At 38.3% G+C, this 22,061-nt stretch overlaps 1 protein-coding gene across 3 annotated transcripts in view; it reads left to right on the forward strand.

The window, feature by feature from the left end:
* Positions 1-22,061, forward strand: part of SLC16A7 (solute carrier family 16 member 7) — a 125,212-nt gene that overhangs the window by 10,765 nt on the left and 92,386 nt on the right. For 2 of the 3 annotated variants that reach the window (XM_054696738.1, XM_037515091.2), the window contains exon 3: positions 2,392-2,452. The gene's annotated coding sequence lies outside the window, so the exon portion shown is untranslated. The other variant, XM_054696739.1, reaches the window with a different exon arrangement.

A 22,061-nucleotide genomic window follows, 5' to 3' on the forward strand; every position in this document is an offset into this window, starting at 1 on the left:
TTCAGATAGTGGCTTGAGGGCTATAAAATCTAAATTTCAAAATGCAATTTTTTATTCTCTTGGTGTTCCAAAGATTTTGAAAGGCTTTACACAGGTTTTTTTTTGGAATTGAGAAAGGGGAAAGAGAAGCGTCTAATTCTTGGAGCGAGCCTTGTGCCAGGCATATCTGTGAGGCTTTCTGTGCATCGTCTCACGTAATCCTCAGGTTCAGCTTCTCCCCCTCCGCTCCAGGTGGTCTCACTGGCTAGTGTAGAAGCATTTCTCTTTATACACACATTATACAGAAAAGGGAAATTATGGGAAGACGAAAGTACACAGAATTTTGTCCTTTTCAAATGTGCTAACTTGAAAAACATCACATTTTTTAAAATGTCAAAATCACACCTGTTAATCTTTCTCAAAAACAAAAGCCAAACTAACGCACAAGGAAAGTGTTGGCAACGTACTGTGTTCCTCTTCTGCGTCGTCTTTGTCTGTCTGTGCTTCTGTGTCAAAATTTCACAGACTAGGTAGACTGAAAAATGGAAATTTATTTTGTTCTGGAAACTGGATGTCCCCAGATCAGGCCACCAGTGTGGTCAGGTGAGGGCTCCCCCCAGACTGCAGACTTCTTGCACCCCACACAGTGAAAGGACGACATGGACTCTCTTAGTAAGAGCAGTAACCCCATCCTGAAGCTTCCCCCTGGTGACCTGAGCAGCTCTCAAAGACCTTCTTTTCTTTTTTCTTAAAGATTTATTTATGCATACAAGAACCAGGGTATGGGCCAGATGTGCGGGAGGGTGAGAGGATTCACCAGAGACAGAGTGGGGAACAGAACAGGCAGACTGATGAAATACACTGCTGAGGGGAGCAGCGGGCGAGACAGGAGAGGTCTGCCTCGCCATGTGGGTATCTCTCTAGCCGGCGGGGGATAGAACCAGCACTGCAGAGGCTGCGGACAGCTTCACAGTGCTGTGCTCAACCACTTGCACCACCGGGGAGGCCCAAAGACATTATTTTCTACAACCATCCCTTTGCACATTAAGATTTCAACATGTGCATTTGGAGGCCCCATAAACATTCACCCCATAGCACACATCCGTACCTTCATTCAACAATGTTAACTCCATGAACTGTGTCTATTGGGACTGCTGTTCGTACCAAGAAGTCAAGCAGACATACAAACTCCACTGAACTAGTGCTATGTCTGCATAATTGGGATTGGAATATTGTTTTATTCTTTACTGAGTACTCGATGACACTTTATTAACCATGTTGGGAGAATGTGCCAAGCCTGTCTAATGGTCAGATGCTGAGTTTGCTGCCTTGGGGAAGCCAGTACGCTGTGGCGTTGCACAGTTGTGCCAATAACAATACCAGCAGAGTCAGCAGGCGTTCTTTGTTGCCAATTCTTCTTGGGGCTTCATGGACGGTGTTGCCATTGCTCCTGAAATCTATCCTTGGCCTGTTGCTGAAGCTGCCCTAATCGACATAAAGACACTCCTATAGCTGTCAATGTTTTCTGGACTTGACTTCCTCATTAAATGCAGCTGTATCCTCTGAACTCGAAAGTGCCAGAGAGTCTGAAGCGATGAGCCTGTCGGAGCTTGTTAGTTGCATCATCTTGTGCCCTGGCCTGGTTCCTGCTCCATGACTTGACTCTGCTGGATCTTGGCATTGACTCTGGCCAGGACCGAGTGACTGTTCCATGAAATGCCCTTCGGTTTTAGTGGAAGGGGAAGCTACAAATAATAGTCATGGGAACTGAGCAGTTGCCAGAAGTCAAACGGAGAAAGAAAAGCATGAAGGGCAAGCAACAGCACGATGCCTAAAGTAGCTGGCTTCATGCTTTGCCACCCCGAGCCTGTAACCTTTAGGTATAAATCTATAGAATAAGGATTTCATTGTAGAGCATTTTCCTTGTCAGATGGTGAGAAGCTCTCTGATAGTATCTAAATAACACCATTTTATGGGAACATTCTGTGTTGCTTCTGAGCAAAATATTTTGTCATTTATTTTGAATTAAACCGAAACAACTAGCCAACATCAATAAAGTCATTTGTCATGCAATTCATAGACTCTGGGTATACCACTTGCAGGGTTTAAATATGGATTTCATTTTGTATAGGTGAGCTCTTCATTTGTCTTGAGTTTATTTAAAATTTTGATAGATATTTTAATTTTTTATTGAAAAATATCAAGTGAGATATTTCCCAAAATACAAAAAACATTCTGAATTAATTTTTCAGTTACCTTACATAATAGCTTTTGTTGTGAAAACCAAGACTCATCATCTTCATAAAACTTTTCTTGATTCTATTTCTGAATTCTTCAGTTGTTGTTGTTCTAAAAAAAGCCCTGTGTAATAAAATGAGGAAGGGGAACTGAGTAACTATTTTTTTTTTCTAGAGGAAAGTATAGTTCATGGAAATCTAAGGAATTTCAGCATCTTGAGAATATATGAAGAGGGGTAAGACACATGTAATTTATTTCCACAGTTTCCCTAAAACTCAGTATTTAAAAGGTAAGTGGAGGGCATTTCTACTGTTTAGCTTGACAGCATACTTGCATCCTTATGCAACTGAAAAATCATATTCTGCCTGAAAATTTACTTAAGTGAAGTTTTATAGGTTTTAATTGCTATGTGTTGTGACATAAATGCATTCTTTAGAGAAGTGTCCTGCTAACTATGAAATAATGAATCTGTGTTTTGAAGTATTTTGAGTTAATATGTAATGTGGGAATGAAATCACTTTGTTAACATTATTGTTCGGCCCATTTCTCCACAAAGTATGGAAAATAGAAATTTAATCTGCATTTATTATTGCTCTATTCTATACGTATTTATTCAGGGGAATATGACTCCATTGATGGCACATTCATAAGATTTACAAAGGCAAAATTGCTTGTTCTTATTAAATACATGCTCTGTTCTCATTATACTTATTAATATGCTCATAAAATGCTACTTGGCTTTGGACAGGCACTAGCCTCCAATTTACACTCTACTCAGGAATACCCAAGTTAGAGGTTTTCCAACCTTACTTGATTATAGATGTCATTTTGAAGAGAAATTCTTGGCATTAGAATTTCATGGAATACCGTCAGGAAATACTGCCTGAAGAAAGACCTTTGTGTTTATGACAAACTGGGGCTTTGAAAGTATTGTTTATAGAAGAGCTGCATGTGCCTATGAGTAACTAATTTGAATTTAATTTGGGAGATTCTAAGCACGTGGCCTGTTGTCAGGTGTTCAAATGCATATCAAAGTAGGAAGCCAGTGTTCCTGTTTTCTTAATCAAATGACAAACATCAAGATCGTGTACATTATGTACATATAATAAGATATAATAAATAATAATTAAAACAGTGATTAAAGGGATTATCGATGTGGGGAATTGTTGAGGTCCGCTGTTTTGCCTTTAGTGTTAAAATAATTGAAATCTAACGTCATTAGAAGGGACTAACTGAACACTTCCCATGGAAGGTCACTGTGATTGTTCTGTTTATTAGTCATAGACTCAGAATCAGTAAAACCTAGAGGATGACCCCATCGCAGATAGAGGCATTCCAAAATTTTGAGTTTCTTTCCTAGTAAAAGCTCTAAATATTGAAAATAAATTTTATTTTACTGTAAACTGACCCAATTTTGCATCATCCTGAGGACTTTTTCTACTTTGCCTCACAGGAGACAAAGACATAGAAAGTTTATTAAAGGAAAATTGAAATAAAAAAATTAAAACCATTTCCTGGCATCAGTAATCCAAATTGTCTCTCCTTTTATAGCCATAGTATTATGGCCTGTAGCCATATCACTGCATTCCTTAATTATCAATACCTTATATGTACATTTTTGCTAAAATGATTTCACACATTTCCTTAAATACACAACTCAGTATCACTCAAGTATTTTTCTCAATGCACTCTAAACCTTTATTCCATCTACCACATGCTTAAGCATTTACTAAACCACTTAGCTAGTCAACACAAATTGCTCCATAATTATAGCTTTAAAACTGTGGCTACTTAATGCTATTTGCTAATTGTGTTTCCACGGACTCTTACTCCATTCTAGCACAGAGACCAATGAAATTAAAAATATTATCATCATAATTGGACTACAAGATGAATAAAAGTCATCTGCATGCAAGAAGTCCAAGAACAAGTTTCCTCCTTTTGACTATAATATTGGTTCTTCTACTGACACATCACCCAAGAGTTCTCCCTCAGTGCTTGTGCCCGCTCCATGATAATGAAAGTAAAGATTGTGGTTAATTCTTTTGAAGTAGAATGTTCCCCTCCAAGTCTAAAGTGGGTGACAGTTAGCAGTCTTACCTGTTCAGTAATCACACTCCATGCTGTCTGATCTGCCCTTCTTTTTTTTTTTTTTCAATAAATGAAGCTTTTTATTTAAATATTTATGTTACCTTTTAAAAATATTCTAGCGAGTGTTACCACATACTTCATTTTTTAAATTTTTATTGAACAACTTTGCAGTGTAACATTATATAGCTTTCAAGTGTGCATCATCATAAATCAACATCTGTATGTAGTACGTTATATTCATGATTAAAAGTTCAGTTCTTTCCTTTATCATATAGTTAACCACTTGTTGCCCTATTTACCTATCCCCTACTTCCTTCCTTTCTGGAGACCACTAGTTTGTCTTTGAGTCTAAAAGTTTATTTTTGCTTTATGTAGCTCATTTATTGTTTGGTTTCTTTATATGATCTGCCATTCTTAATAGTGATTCTGGTAAAACATACATGTAGCTATTAAGGTCAAGAACTTCCAGTGAGAAATGGCTCTGACTTGGTCCCCCAAGACCATTAGCCTCTTCTTCCCGTCTACAACTTACTTTAGGAATCACCTATCGTAAATTTTTGGTATAACAGCTTATCTTTGGTACAGATATGACAATTTTACTTGGAAGCTATCAATAACTGCATTTTCTATGGAGAACGTCATGAGGATATAATGATTTTATGATTTTTCTATTATTGTATATACTTATTTATAGCATCAATGTAAAGAAAATTTCTATGAATCCATTTTATTCTCAACTCTATGATAAGTTAGATGTAGCTAAAGTACATCTAAAAGCATTTAAAGTTTTTGAGTGGCTTCTAATATTGATGGGAGGATTTTACCTACTACTTTCTATTGTTAGGGACCTTTAGCCTTTACCTAATCTGATTTGCAGAGTGTACCTTTTTTCTTTTCAGATGTGCAGGATTTAAACAAAAAAAAAATCTAGATTTGCATTGAAGACTTCCTTTCAATTTGGCATCATGCATTTGGCACAATTTGTATTAATTAAATCATGCGCTCAAAGAAACTTAGAGGTGGTCTAGCTCTGTGTTTCAGCCCGTGTATTAATCCTACCAAATCCATGAAAAGTGATTATCCAGCTTCCGTTAAAAGGTTTGCAGACAATAGTGAACTCATCATTTTACAAGCAGCTCATATTTTTCTTAGCCAGCTTCATTTGTTAGTAATTATATTTTAGCATTAGCCTGAGGAGAAAAGTGCCTGCCAACTGTGTTCTTTACATTTTTATTAATATTTTAATTGGTAACATTCATACCATCAAGGCTGGTCATTGGCTGCCTGCTGATAGATTACAAAGGAATCTGATTTTATCCACATCCCTGGAGAAGGTAGACATGTCTATAACATGTGACAGGGGCTGAGAAAATCAAAAGTGGTGGGCGCCGAAGTTATAAAATGCTATTAACTCAGAGCTGGTGGATATCATTACCCAAGTGGAAAAGTTGCTAGGCAGAAAGAAGGGAGAATGTGTTAAAAATAAGCAAATATAACAATAGCTTACACTTACTGAATGCGATGTTACAATAATGACATTTATTTAATGTCTATTGTCTTGGGCACCATTCAAAATAATTTCCACGTATTATAGTTTTAAGCCATATACATGAGACAGGTACCATTATTTTTCTACATAAAAAGAACCAAGGTACCGAGTCATTGAGTGACTCATTGAAGTTCATAAAGTTGGTGCTAATGTTTGGCACCAGACACTCTGATTCTGCGTTTAATGTATTGAAGGGCCTCTTGGCATTTGGACTTTTCAGGACCCTGACAGTTGTACTCTGCAGTTGCGTAATGAGTCCATGATGCTGTTTTGATTTTGATTTTGATTTTGGTTTTGATTTCTCCCAGCCTGAGATCCCTGCCTATCAAGAAGGTTCGGTTTTCATGTTATCTAAGTTGTGTCTATATAAAGAACTCTGAGTGTTAAAGAGTCATTGTTGCCATTCTAGAGGCAAAGCAAAACAGATAAATTTGGAATTAATCTGCTTCATCTGAAAACTTTTCCTCTAAAAAAGATCAGGGAATGAATTTATAATGAGTTGTAATGAGTTCAAGAAAGACTGCATTGAAGACAGCTCAATAGGGTCTGTATTAGAATTAATATTGAGGGTACGTGGCTTACCTCTGCAGTTAAACACAGGTTTTACCTTGTGGTGTTCAAGAAATTATAACATTTCTCTTTTCATTCATTAGCCTGATGAGTTGGTGACAAAGTCCCTTCTAGTTCCTTCTATACGTGTCTATACTTGGTTTTGCAAAGAGAAAGATGTCTGTGCTTCTAACCCCGTGCCAACAGCGTAGCATAAGGGATGTGGGTCTCCCTTTGGAGGAACAGAAAATAGGAAATTGGCAAGACAAACTAAATAAGTGTGTGTATCATTTGAGGAAGCAGGAGACAGACTTTCCTGAGCAAGAGAAATCAAATGTACAATAAAGATATACCTCGAAAAGGAATTATTGAATGTAATGAATATAATGACTCAGAAACATAAAATTATTCCAGAAGTTCATTCCGTCTAAACTGAGAAATATTTGTAGTTATTATTCATCATACTGCTTTTTTACAAAATTTCCTCTCAGAACAGTGTCTGAGCTCAGGCCTTTCATTTGTTTTTCTTAGCTATGCAAAGTTGGCTCGCTGGATTGTGCTTATAAACACAACACAAACATAATCTGACTTGGCAGGCAGAATTTGAATAAAGACAGAGTATGTAATTAAACAGTCCTAGGAAGTAGTTTGGCCAAGCAGAAATGTGGGGTCCATGACTGACTTTCAGAGGGATGAGTTTTCAGCCATGTTTCCCCCCAGTCTGACTTACGACCTGGTACTCCATGATGGGTCCAGAGGTGTCCACCATTGTTCTCTCAAGTCCAGCTCTCTCTTTTTCTTTTCTTTTTTAAGATTTATTTATTTATGCATACAAGAGCTGGAGTGCAGGCCAGAGGTACAGAGGTGAGAGCTGACTCAGGAGAGACAGAGTGGGGAGCAGAACAGTCAGACTGAAATAACACTACTGAGGGGAGCAGCAGGCAAGTCAGGAGAGGTCTGCTGCACCATGTGGGTAGCTCCCTGGCCCTTCAGGGATCAAACTCAACCTCCTCAAGCTTCTATGAGTAGGTTGGGGCACTACCACGTTATTTACAGTCTCCTTCCCTGGAAGCAGTCTTTGAACCTTCTTAGCCCAGGAGCTGAGGATCTGCTTTTCTAGAATGGGTCTATAATGACTAAGTTTAATTTGCTATTTAATGTTTAATTTGCTATTTCTTGCCTCATCTTTCTCAACCCCAGGGCCATAAAGACACCATCCCAAATGTCTTTAGCACGGTCCGATATGCTTTTCTGCATTGATAGAAGTATTTCCTAGACTGTAAGATGTCTCTCTTTCACAAAGCAGGCTTCATCCATTGGGACAGGATTCTGAATTGCTTATGCACTATTCCTTATTATTCCTTATTTTTATTTTATTTTATTTTATTAAGGTTTATTTATTTATTTATACAAGCACTGGGTACAGTCAGAAGTGCAGGAGGGTGAGAGAATTCACCAGAGCCAGCGCGGGGAGCAGAGCAGGCATACTGACGAAGGACACTGCTGAGGGGAGCAGCGGGCGGCAGGAGAGGTCTGTGCGCCATGCGGGTTCCTCCTCCGGTGGCCGGGGAGCAGCCGGGGATCGAACTGGCGCTGCAGAGGCTGCAGGCAGCTTCGCAACCCAGAGCTCAACCGCTGTGCCACCGGGGAGGCCCACTAGTGCTTATTTTAGAGATTCTAATATTTAACCTGACTTGCATGTCTCATTTGCTCTGTACCTAATACTGTTCACCTGTGTCAGAGCTGCCAAGCTCTTATTGTTTTCCTCTCATTCTTAGAGTACAGGCATCTTGAGAGGTGAAATCATGTCATAGTCTCTTGAGATTTACTCTTGGGTTCATCCCATTGTTTCTGATAAAGTGAGTTGACTGGAATCACTGCCCACACTCACGCCTCCTTGTCTAAGTGTGACCAAGCTACCACCTTACTGTTTGGCAACTCATGATACTGATAGTTTAAATTATTTTGCAGTTGTTTAATGTAGTTAGTTTTTTATAAAATTCCAGAATAAAAGGCCCATTAATGTGTTTCCAGAATAAAAGGCCCTTTAATGTGTTTCTTTGTATTTGGTGAAAGCTAAGATTTAGTACAAATCAGACCACTTGGATAGATGGTGTGAGTGTAGTTGTGTTTCAGATTTTATGCTAAGGTCCACAAATTTCTGATTTAAATTAATATAAAATGTAAAAATAATTTTTATGGAATATAAAAATAATTTTATATAAAATAAAAAATAGGTAAATATAATGCCTAAATTGCCATCAGATTCTACAGAATGAAAAAGTAGTATAAATATACCCTGTGCCTCCTAAGTATTTTATTGTGTCCTCAAAATAAGTCAAATCTAAACTAAGTGAACTGGAAAACTATTTTTTAATGAGGGATAAGCTAACATTAGAAGTATCAATTTAATCACATGTTCAAACATTATTGTCCACCCACTCACATGTTGCTGGGCTACTCTCTAAGTCTGTATAATATTCCTTCCAGGCTGAAAAATAGGTTGTCATTCCCGTCTTACTCTTGGTGATTTAAAACAGTGCATAGAAATTTGTCAAACATTTCAATCCGCTATGTATACCTATAATGTCAGACAGACTGTAAATATCTTTTTCTGTCATCAAATAGAAAAAGTACCCGATAAGTCTGTTGTTCACCTTTCCAGGTGATTGTTTATCATTTTGTGACTTACATAAGTTCTTTTTAGACCTCGTATTTTCTATACGTACATATTACAAATACCCTCATTCAGATTAAGACTTGCTGGAAGGGATCATGCTCAGCGAAATAAGTCAGAAAGAAAAAGAAAAATACCGGATGGTCTCACTCATAGCAGGAATTTAGAAAACCTAAATAAGGGACCAGGAAAAAGACTAATCAATGCAAAGTAAAAATCAAAATCAACAAGCAACTATAAACCAGAGACACACTACAGGGTTGGGGGGTAGGTAATCAGGGAGGGGCGTGAAGAGGAAGGATTAGGGCCAAAATAAGGGGGGGTGCAATTGTATGGGGACTATAACCAAAATGAAAATGCATACATTGTGCAAAGATGAAAAAAGATGTAAGAATTATATAAAATAAAATATTTAAATTAAAAAAAAGACTTTCCTTTCCATTTTCTATATGGTATCTTTTGATAAATGGTTCTGAATTTTGCCAGCTGAATTTATCAGCTATTTCTCTTGGTGGTTTAATTTGCTATTTGTTGCCTCATCTTTCTCTGCCCCAAGGCCATAGAGACACCATCCCACATGTCTTTAGCACGGTCCGATAGGCTTTTCTGCATTGCTAGAAATATTTCACATCTGATATTTTTTAATACTGTGGCCACAAGCCACAAGGTACTGTTGAGCCCTGGAAATGTGACTAGTGTGACTGAGGAGCTAATTTTTAATATTTAATTATAATCAATTTAAACTTAAATAGCCTTCAGTGGCTTTTAACTATTGTCCTGGACAGCTCAGCCACAGCTTTGTTTAGATCATGAATAGCGATGCTTTTGGAGTTCATTTTTCTGTGTGGTGTCAGAGGAAATCTAGTGTCATATTTTCCCATAAGGCTTACAAGTTGGCCAAGAGCAACATTTTCCCCACTGATTGAAAATGCCAGTTTTGAAATAAAAAAGAAATTGTGTATATATTTGAGTGAGTGTGTGTGCATTTATGTACTTCTTTTCTGACTTTCTGTTCTGTTCCATGATTAATTCATCTGTCCTGGCACCAGCACATCTCATTACCAGTCACCACATTCCCTCTTTTCTTGTTCTGCTTCGGAACTTACTTTGCTGTTCTTGACCTTTGATCTCTGAACACATTGTAGCTGCAGGTTTTGCAGGTTTTGAAGGGGGGGTGTGTGGGAGAATTTTCTTTGTATTTGAATCAATACATCAATTTGGGATTTTTATGATGTTGAAGCTTTTAATTCCTGAGTAGGTTTGCCTCTATTTAGGTCTCTTTCATGTCTTGAATAAAAAAAAAATTATAAAGAATTTGCTTTTGTGACATTTTTGAGGTAGAACTGTATAGCGAGGACGTTATACAAGTTGCTTTTGTAAAGTTATGTATCTTATATTTTGAGGGTATCTATCAAACTTAACTAATTAATTAGTGTTTTATTGGTAGATTTTTGCACTCTAGACAGTTATATCTGTAATCTGTGTATAAGAATTTTGTCTTGGGCCTCTCTGGTGGTGCAGGTGGTTGAGCGCCGCGCTGTGAAGCTGTCCGCAGCCTCTGCAGCGCTGGTTCAATCCCGGCCGGCCGGCGAGGGTCCCACATGGCGACAGACCTCTCCTGTCTTGCCACTGCTCCCCTCAGCAGTGTATTTCATCACTCTGCCTGTTCTGTTCCCTGCTCTGGCTCTGGTGAATCCTCTCACCCTCCCGGGCATCTGTCCTGTACCCCAGCTCTTGTGTGCATAAATAAATAAATCTTAAAAAAAGTTTAGTGGGCTTTATTAAACAATTTACAAATCAGGCAACATCCATCTAGTAGGTAGAAATGAGCTGCTTTTGAGGGGTGTGAAGAATTACCTCATTGGTTCCAACCGGGAAGTTCTGCACTGACGGTTAAGGCTACAATCCTGGGGGTCGGCGGTGGTAATTAGTGTTTGGTTTTTAGGCTTGGTGGGCTTAATACAAGTAAATCCATTTGGGGCCTGTCATTTATTTTATTTATCTATTTATTTATTTATTTCCTCTGGCGCTTTTAAGAGTTTCTGACCCCTTGCATTCAACCTTTCTGAGCACAAGCCCAGTGGCATGGCTGGCTTTGGCGTGGCGGCCACCTGGGTGGTGACACCTGGAGGCCTGGCCCTGGTGGCTTTCTGCTCTGCACCCCAGCGGGTTTGGGCAGGTGCCTCTGTGCACCACAGTGACGGGGGCATAACAGCTGGACTGTCCCCCAGGCCTCCCAGCAGTGAGAGGCTGCAGGACAGAGACATGGTGGCCCACCTCGGTCAGCCTTCTTAAGGGCCAGCTGGAAGCTGGCAGGTTTGAGTGTGTGATGACCTCAGGCGTCTGGAGTCCAACATTATCCACTGACTCAGTCCCTCCATGTGTTTCTTCAGATTCTTGAGATTGAATGTAAAATTGCCGTAACCTTACCTATCAATGATCTCACAGAGGTACGTTATTGAAGGGTAGTTTACTGGATTAGATTAGAGCTCCAGTTTGCAGTGAGATTGACTGGATCTGAATCTGAGCATCGGATCTCCTTAGCATTGTCATCCTGGGAATCCCCCTTCATCAGTCCCGCCCAGTTCTTCCTCTAAACTGTGATGATGACAGTAGCACCTACGTCATAGATGTGAGGAGGGATTTATGAGTTAACATGTGGGAGACGTCAAAATTAAGGATATTGAGTATTGAGTATAGTGACTTCTCAGTAAACATTAGTTATTTCTTTCCCCTCACTTGATGCAATCCCTGGAGTAATTGTCTGTTGCCCGTGGTCAGGGCCAGTGGTGTAAGCATTTCCACCTGGCTGTGTTCCTGCGCCCCCACCACTGAGAAGTAAATTGAAAAAAGGGGTGACAGTAGCAGATATGACTAATGTAAATGGTGGAATAGAAACAGAACAACTCGTCTGTTTGAAGATATTTTAAAATATAATTTCCTTTATATAAAAATATACTTGGATGATAGAATTGTAACCTGATAGGATAGTCTGTAATTACACTGACTAAGCTCTATTATATGTAACGTTTCACACCAGAAATTTTCCTGTTTCAATTGATAATATACTTATAATCTGCTGTGGGTAAAGCACTAGACAATCAGGGAGGTAAAAGCGGATGTTGGTATAAACAGTAACACATAAAGGTAACAGCATGACTGTTGTACGGAAGAGTATCTCATTATTGCCCAAGTATTTCTCAGAAGCATTTCAAGGAACGATTTTCTCTCTCCTCCTTTTAAGTGCTTGAGGGTATTTATTTTTCTTTTTTGGTTGTTTTTGTTATTTTATTTTTTTTCAAGGAAAGAATATTTGACTAAACGTGAAGCTATGGACTAAGTCCAGTTTCCCACAGATGAGTACTTACAATTCTGTCCTGGGTTATTTCCAGATCCTTGGTAACTTAGAAATGAGTAAGTTAATCCGGCGATGCTTTGGGTCTGTACAGTTTTTTACAGTGAACACAATGCTTTCATTAATGAGTGAGGTGGACTAATAGGATAATTCTCGTCTTTGTAGAGGAATACAGCGGGGGCTCAGTTACTCCTTCCCAGTCACATAACAAACACAGATTATAGTCACACTCCAACAAAGGCGTTCGGAATCCATGTCATGTCACCTGCTGTGTCGGAGAAAGGACTGTGATGCTCTCAGCTAAATACAATTCTGAGCTCGGGGCACTGCTTCTGCATTTCCCGATTCACCGCTGCCGATGTCTCAGCCAGGCTGAGGGTGAGGTAGCCCAAACCTAGTGGAGACAGGAGGATATAGATGATAAACAGAACCATTTTAATTCCGCTGCCATTAAGTAAAATCGATGGAAACTTTCTCCCTGAATATATCTCGTGGAAGTTCAGCAGACGAACAAGAAATTTTGTTCTTACAACATTTATCAATATTGTTGAATGTAGCCTTTTTCTACTCTCAGGAACATGGAGAGAACATTACAAGTACTCGACCTTTCAATGCAGAATGTGTAAATTAATTCTTGTTATTACTTCAGTTTCACAGCTGAGTTATCTTGTAAATAAAACTTTTCCCTCATTAGAAATGAAGCCAATCTTGCAGTCCCCAAAGATCTCATATCGCTTACACCATCCTATGCTTCATACATTGAATTGGAACCCAAGAGAGTTTATGTGCCATTGGTGAATTAAACCGGAAATAATTTCCTGTGGCATTATGTCATATCGTCAGCAATGAAAAGAATCCACGAATTTATTTGCATTTAATTAGAAAAATTTAAGTGAATTCTTTCAGAAATACATTAAAATTAATAGGCCACTCTTTAGATTTCTTGTGCTGTGTAAAGAAATCCATTTCTTTTATTTTGTAAAAAGATTTATTTATGCATATCAGAGTTGGGGTACAGGCCAGAGATGCGGGGGTGAGAGGACTCACCAGAGACAGAGTGGGGAGCAGAACAGGCAGACTGACTGAAATGCACTGCTGAGGGGAGCAACAGGGAGACAGGAGAGGTCTGCTGCGCCATGTGGGTAGCTCCCTGGCCGGCCCAGGGATCGAACTCGTGCTGCAGAGGCTTCGGATTGCTTCTTAATGGGGTGCTTAACCCCTTGCGCCACCAGGGAGGCCCAAGAAATCCATTTCTTCTGCAAGCTGTGTTATCACAGTTATCTCCATGTTATCGCTCTATATAGACATATCTCTCTATGTATGTCTTTTGATTTTTATTTATCATTTTATTTCTGGTGTTTTTCATTGAGGGAGACATGAGAGAAAGACTTTAGCCTTGTGAGCAAAGAGTTGTTTCCTTTAAGTGTTTTTGCACACAAAGCTCTAGATGTGTTCCGTCTAGAACTCATTAATTTCACCCAGTCTTTCACACTGAAAAGACAAGGGTCATTCCTGACATTTCTTACCATCTCTATATAACTTGTCATCAAGCTCTTAAGACTCTAGATAGTTGCTTGAATTCAACATTTATTTTCAATCCTGTTGCCAGTGCTTTAGCTGAAAAATTTAATATCTTCCACTGAACTATTCTACAGTTCCTCTCTCTACTTTTTTGTAATGCTGTGTATTGTCTTCCTTACTCTCTTTTTTACCTAGACTCTGGATGATTTAATTTTGTTTTTCTTTTTAATATTATTTATCAGAATGGACTATAACCGATGTAGCTTTTAGCACACAGCTGTAATGTTCAGCTTGTCTATCTGGCTCCCTGACTATATAATATTGGAAAAATACATATTCTTCTGTGTGTGAGTGTGTGTTTCACATGCATTGTAGCCCAGAACCTAGCCTATATGGCAGGTCCTCACTCATTGACTAAATAAGTGAAACTGTGAATTAATGCTTATTGTTTAAATTTTGCCATCTTTAATATAGAGATAAAAGTAATCTCTTAGGATTATATTATAATTAATAAAATATTTTTGAGCAAGTTTTACATGGAAGCAGTTGATGGCATTTATAAATCATTGCTTTAAAGGTCTTCTGCCATAAAGATTTAATAATATGTGCCTACGTAGAGTTTCTTGTTTCAAAATTTTACTGTCATTGTTTTCCAGTGGTTGGAAAATTGGCAACTTGCTGAACCCCGTTGTGGCTGTTTTCTCATCTGTGAAACGTGGGTGGTAAAAATTCTCTAGGCTGGGTTGTTGCAACTATTGAATGAAGCTCATGGACATTACCTTGACTCATATGGCTCCTCAAAGCACATCAGTTCCCTTCTCCCAACAGCTCAAATGATTCTCACTTAGCTCAGAGTCAGATGGCACCGTGAGAAATCTAATCGCTCTGTGACCTCAAGGTTGGAAAGTTTTGATGTCCATTGTGTGCCTTTAATTTTTAGTAGAGTTTTCCCAGTAACTGTTTCATCATGAATTTGCGAGATTAGAATTTATTCTTTCCAGGTGCTAAAGGTTAAACTGATTCTCAGCTTTATGTCAAGTCACATATTTAGAAGCAAAGTATATTGCATTTCATTCAAGGGCAAATTACTACTGAAATATTTGACTATCTGTGTATTGTATTGTTTTTAGTAGCTACATATGGATTACTTACAATCTTACCTTATTTTTGGTTATCCTAAGTGGGATGTGGTTCCTCAGTGGTTAGCAGTAGAGTCTAATACCTAAAATTCCAGGTGTCTCATATGCCATGATGTGTCTACTAGCATCTTGCTCTGTCTTTTCTGTGCCACTTCTTAGAAAAGTTGGCAATAAAAATTAAACATAGCTCACTAACTTCTGTCAGGCAGTGCCGAGGTGGTTTATTTGCATTTATTGCTCAGTAACCCTTTGTGGTGATTAATGTTTTCATCCATGTGTTGTGGCTCCACAAACAAAGCCAGATCATTAACTTGCCCACGGTCTATGGCTAGGATCATTTGACTCCAGATCTGTCAACTTTGGGGCTCATGTTCTTAAATATTGCTGCTGGGCTGCCTCAAATGCCCTTATAGATTGTGTGGGGCACAAGTCCAGGTGAAGCAATCCCGCTGTGCTTGGGGAGAGTGTGCTGGGATGACACCCTTGGGTGTTCCGTAAATGCCAAGTAAGCGCTGATGCCTTAATGTCATTTTTCCATTTCTATTCTAAATGGTAGACAGCGAGTGATGACAGGAAACTGTTGTTCTTTCTCCCTTCCTCCCTCCATTACTTCCCTCCTACCCTGTCCTTTCTCCTTGGATTATTTAAAATAAATTCCCAGCTGAGAGCTTGTTCCTGGCCTGTTGTGATTGCAACACTCTAGTGTAGCAGATGCACTTAGGAGAATGAAACTTCCCTGTAGAACTGTTCTTGCAGCTAGTATTAGTGGAAAGTGTATTATGCCACGGAGTTCTGTTTCTGAGGCCTGAGGGCTGGAATATTCTCTCACTATTATTTATTATTGTCATGGAGCCATTAGCTTTTGCCATTCGAAACTATACTCATGCTAAAGGGGTTACGGCTGGATGTATGTGCTCAAATTCTCATTACCTGCTGCTGACCTCCCCCTGTAAATCTCAGCTTAGGAGTTATCAGCTTTCTACTTGTTGGCCCTAATTGGAAAGTTCTCTGCTATATCCAGGTACAAAATGTACTCTCAGAGCTTGAATTTCTGCCCCTTATTAACATTGCCTTTGTGACTTATTCCCTCAATTCTCTTTCCATTGACGATCCTGCTGAAACAATTTCCTCGGTTGTATATGCGAAGGGAGCTCACGTAGAAGACATGGCAAACCATGCGATGCAATAAAGAGGCACAGCCTAATTTTTACATTAGAGAATAGGAAAATGTCCTTCATTTTACTAATTACTTGCATGTCACTTTTTTTACTTTATAATCTAGAATTGAATTTATAACTTTTTTATCAGTTTGAAACTCCCACTTTAAAAATTCAGGTGTCAGGTAGACTGTGGTAGATTTCATGAAGGGCTTGCTGGGACTTGTGTTATGATTTCCTGAATCCTACTTTCACTTCAGATGGATTCTAATTTGACAAGACCGGTGTCATCCGAAGTGGCAGAAGGAATGTTTTTATTTTTATTTATTTATTTTTTTAGATTTATTTATTTATTTTGTACAAGAACCGGGGTACAGGTTGTTCGGGAGGTGAGAGGATTCACCAGAGACAGAGTGGGGAACAGAACAGGCAGACTGATGAAATACACTGCTGAGGGGAGCAGCAGGCCAGACAGGAGAGATCTGCTGTGCCATGTGGGTTGCTTCATGGCCAGGGATCGAACCCATGCTGCAGTGGCTGCAGTCAGCTTCATAGGTTGCGTCTTCTTTTTTTTTTTTTAAGAGATTTATTTATGCATACAAGAGCTGGGGTATATAGGCCAGAGATGTAGGGGTCAGAGGATTCACCAGAGACAGAGTGGGGAACAGTACAGGCAGACTGACTGAAACACACTGCTGAGGGGAGCAGCCAGTGAGACAGGAGAGGTCTGCAGCGCCATGCGGGTAGCTCGCCAGCCAGCCACGATCAAACTGGCACTGCAGAGGCTGCGGACAGCTTCACAGCGCTGCGCTCAACTGCCTGCATCGCCAGGGGAGGCCCAGGAATGTTTTTAAATGGACTAATTTGTCCAGGAAAAATAAAAATCTGGGACAAAATCCTTTAGACTTCCCATAAAGTTACTTGTTGACCTGGGGGATTGCTCAGTGTTCTATCCATGTGTTCCCCCTTCAGAGTATCAATGTACTTAGAAACTGTTAAACTCAAACACACCTGTTTTAGTTGGTTCTTTGCATATATTAATAATGACACACTCAATATTTCTCACCAAGATTCATCTTAAGTGCTTACTTAGCAGTAGTTTTGTTTTCCATGTGTATTTAAATTTTTTTTTTCTTATTTGCTAAACTTTATTTAATGAATGAATATTAAACAAGATTTTTAAAAGAAATATACAAATTTGAAATATTACTATGTAAATAATACATTTTAAAAAGCATTTAATTTGTGTTAAATGGTCTCTCCATTTTGTTTTTTTTTTTTGTATCTTATTTTTTCTTTTTTTAAATATTAAATTTTATTTTATATTCCCCATACAATTGCAAACGCCCCATTCTGACCCCAATCCTTCCCTCCACCCCAAAAAGTGTCTCTGGTTCATAGTTTTTTTGTTGATTTTTTAAATAGTTTTTCATAAATTTCAAAATAGCGTTTACTTTGGAACAATTGTGTAGGGTGTGCTGAATGTTTTGTTCTTCCTGTGCTTTATTTTTTCTATCTAAACTTGATTAAACTGCCTTTAAATCAATGAAAAGCTTTCTGTGCTCATGATAGAAAATGATCGAAACTTTGTTCTTAGTTAAGACCTTTGTAGAATTATGATATTGCTAAGATATTGCATAAATATTCTTTTTCCCCCTATGAACTTAATTTTTCAAACACAATGTCAAGAAATAATCAGAGGAAAAAATTTCATTAAAAAATTTCATTATTAAAATTTGAGGTTAAATTATTATCTCTTTTCTCTGTTACACAGAGCAAAGCTTCCAGGCCTTCTCTAGTTAAATTATTCTAGAGAATATTTGAATTGTTGCTTCTTTTGTATTTGCTGACAAAAATATGTGTACAAAATAGGAATGTGTTATTTCATACTTTTTTTTTGAGAATTTTAGTGTAGTGAAGGTTTATCTGGAGAGACAATAAATATGTTAACAGATAATCTGAAACATTAAAATTTTTAATAATCTATTTGGACAAAATATGTTGCAATTGGGAAGCACCACATCCAAAGTGGTTAGGGATGAAGAAAATTATTAACTGGCTGTAGCTTGAAACACAGTTGGCTGCTTATTGACTGGTTTTCCTTATTGTTTTGATTTTGCAACCTTGACGCTTTTATGGGTATAGATTTCCATTTGCTTAGGTGGGTTACCATGTCCTCAGTCCAGGGGTCTCCAATGGTTTAATTAATTGAACAGGTAGTACATATTTTGGATATATATTATGAATTTGATCACATGAATTTAAGATAATCATTTATCCTTGCTTGGTTTTATGGTTCCCTGTTCTGGAAATTAGTTTTCAGTTTGCTCCATTGATTTTTGATACAAAACAAAAGTATTGTTGTTCTTGTGTCTTCTTTACCCTCTTCTAGTATGCTTGCGATATTACTATGTATAAGCAATAAAAGAAACACAAAACAACCTAAAAGTATAACACAAAGCTCTTTGTGATGGTGAGAGTTGAAGCCATACTGTGTAAACAAGTTGATGTAGCCAAAGTATTACTGATGAAGAGTGGAGTTCTTTGCACTGGGTCATCATCATCATGAGCTGACAATTCACATATGTGGAGCATCATTAACAGATGTTAATTTATATGTCAGCCTTGTGTGAGATTTAAAAGGTTATAAGGATATTCTGGAATGTTGCTAGGAACAAAGGCAGTATTAGATTTATACCATTAGTAAGCAGACCAAACAGGGAATTTGTGATTTTCTCTTTGCTGCTTTTCATATTTGACTTTTGGGGAGGGGATTTCATTCTTTCAGCTTATACATCATATTTATATTTTGGTGAATACCTCTGCAGTTTGTCAGAAAAAAATGCTGTAGCATTTTTTCATTATTTTTAATTATTTCAAGAAATAAAATGACTGAGATCCTGAAAAAAATGAGGTGTCTGTCCTAAAGTGGTTTGGATTCCATGTACCCAAATACCAGGAGGATCCATTCCACTCTTGGCTACTAAAGCCATTTATCATGCCAAGTGTTTGTGATTTTGTAGAAATTTTTGCAATGATTTTTTTTTCTTTTTTACCATTTGATTGACAGATATAATGAAAGTTATTGGCATTGAAATTTGAAAATACCCACCTTCTATCTTGGCAACCTAATAAGAAGCCTGAAGTCTGAATGTCTTTTCCAGAAAATAAAAAATAGGAATAAAAGAGACTATTTCAGTGTTTAGGAAAAGTTCCCTCAGGAATCTTTAAATTAATGTACAGGTCTGTTGAGAGGAACTACATATATGAAAAATGACTTGTGTGAGCATATTGAGAAGCCTGAAAAGTTTTCTAGTTGAAGAAAACATTGAGAGCAACATTTGCATAGAAATTTCTTTGTGTGCCTGTATATTTATGTATGTACATATATACCTGTTGGACCTAATCTTGTATGAACTCTTTAAGCTTTAAGTTCTCTCAGAACTGGTGATACCGGTTGTGATAACTGGGTGAAACAGTGCATGTATTTATGTCGTAAATCTGTGTCCTACCCCCATCTCTGCAGTAGACCTTCCCTAATCACATTGGCTAAATGAACCATTTCTCCCACCCCTTAGTCCTGTGATTCCCTTTTTAAATTTACTTTGTACAAAGCAATCCTTTTAATGTGTCAATCTGTTTCCCCTACTAAGCCAGAGATATTGTATGTTCATTTCCTGCTAAAAATCTCCTGATTTTGGACATAGTATACATTCACTTACTCATTCATTCAAAAATATTTCTTAGAACTTCCTTTGACATTCAAAAAGTATGTTGAACAAAAATGAAGCTGCTGCCCCGAGGGACACAAAACCAGCTGTCACAAATGATTGTCACATATGAATGTCACCTGTTCACATAAATATAGGTGAATTTTCATGGTCCCACATTCATTCAACAATTATGCAATCATTTATTGTGTCATATAGAAGTCACTATGATAGACTAATTAGATTGGAACTGGTTAATACTGGGGACCTCATTGTGTTCCTCTCTGTAACTCTGTAACCTGGCACATATGTGGCATATACATCATGGTAGTTCTTTCAGGATTCCTGCTACATCCTGGGCAGCTTATAACAACAGAGATTTGTATCTCACATCCCAGGAGGCTGGAAGTCTGCAACCAGGGTGTCTTCTCAGTCATGTGAGTCCTCCGTCAGGTTACAGATTTAGTGCATATTCTCATGGCAGGAGAGGTGAGCCAGCTCACTGGAACCTCCTTTATATGGGGACTAACCCCATTCCTAATTACTTCACAAAGTCCCCACCTCCAACTACCATCATTTAGACACTAGATTTCAACATACTAATTTGGGGAACACAAACACTCAGGCCGGAGCACAGATGGTTCTCAGTGTATGTCAATCGGATTAATGGATGAATAAATTTTAAGTATTTAGTTGGGATCTGATTCTTCACGCTGAGGATGGCGCCTCAAGGAAGAGTCTAGATGGAGAGCACATTATAGAAACGATAGCACTTCCCACCATGACAGTGGTTGAAGATATGGAACATAAGGGCAATTGTGAAATGAAAATTCATTGAGGAAGAACATGCATTGTAGGTGAGAGAATTAAGCTAGCCATAAATTAAGGTTGTGGTTATGGGGACCAGTTAAGATAGATTCCGAACTAGTTGTGAAGAATTCGTAAATAGTGGGCATCCCTGGTGGTGCAGGGGTTAAAGACAGCGCTATCAAGCTGTCACCAGCCACTGCAGCATGAGTTCGAGCCCCAGCCGGCCAGGGAGAAACCCACATGGTGCAGCAGACCTCTCCTGACTCGCCTGCTGCTCCCCTCAGCAGTGTACTTCGGTCAATCTGCCTGTTCTGTTCCCCATTCTGTCTCTGGTGAATCCTCTCAACCACTACCCGCCTCTTTGCACCTCTGGCTTACACCCCAGTTCTTGTATGCATGCATGCATGCATAAATAAATAAATATTAAAAAAAGAATTCATAAATAGCGTACCAAGTAAAGACTGATAAAATTTAATTGAAAGTAGCTGTTGAAATGGCTTCTATTAATTGGGACAGTGGCATGAAGATGTTGGAAATTCACTTTAATGATGTAAATTATTTGTGCATTATCACTTCCAGCATGCACTCAATGTAGTTTTGTTGTCAGTTTTCAAAAGCCTTTGATAATTTAGATTCATATAATTCACTTAAGAACTATATAAAATATTAATAGATGATATTAGCTACCACAGCGAGACCTTACAAGCCATGGCCTGTGCTGCTTACTTCTGTATGCATTATTTTTAATTCTCCGTGCAACTGTTCACATTTTACAAAGGAGAAAATCGAGGAGAGTTCAATCTACCTATCTTTGATCACACAACTCTTAAGAAGAATATCTGACATTAAATCCATTACATTTGAATCAAAAGTCTGGGCTTTGTTATACTACACTGTGCTGTGTCCTACTGAGCGCCTAAAATATGTTCACATTTTCAGCATGAGTGTAAAGGGAGATGCATAAATTTGGTTATGTCTTACATGGTGACTCTTTTGTTCATTCATTCATCAAACATTCATTGACTCGCTAGGTACTGCTCTAACCACTGTAGACACAGCAACCACATGCCCTTGTAGAATTTACAGTGGAAGCAAATGGCATTAGCAGCATAAATAGCTGTGTAATAACAATTTTGAGAAATGTTATGAAGAAAAATACAGTGCGTCTGTTAAGCAAATTACAGAGCAAGATTCACACAAATTTACTTTCCTGTGGGCAATTATAATTAGATTTACAGTAGAGCTTAGTGGAACCCAACAAGATGCTTAAAATAACATTAGATAAG

Source organism: Talpa occidentalis, unplaced genomic scaffold (genome assembly GCF_014898055.3).
Source record: "Talpa occidentalis isolate TD23 unplaced genomic scaffold, MPIMG_talOcc4v2.1 talOcc4.16, whole genome shotgun sequence".
Classification (NCBI taxonomy): domain Eukaryota; kingdom Metazoa; phylum Chordata; class Mammalia; order Eulipotyphla; family Talpidae; genus Talpa; species Talpa occidentalis.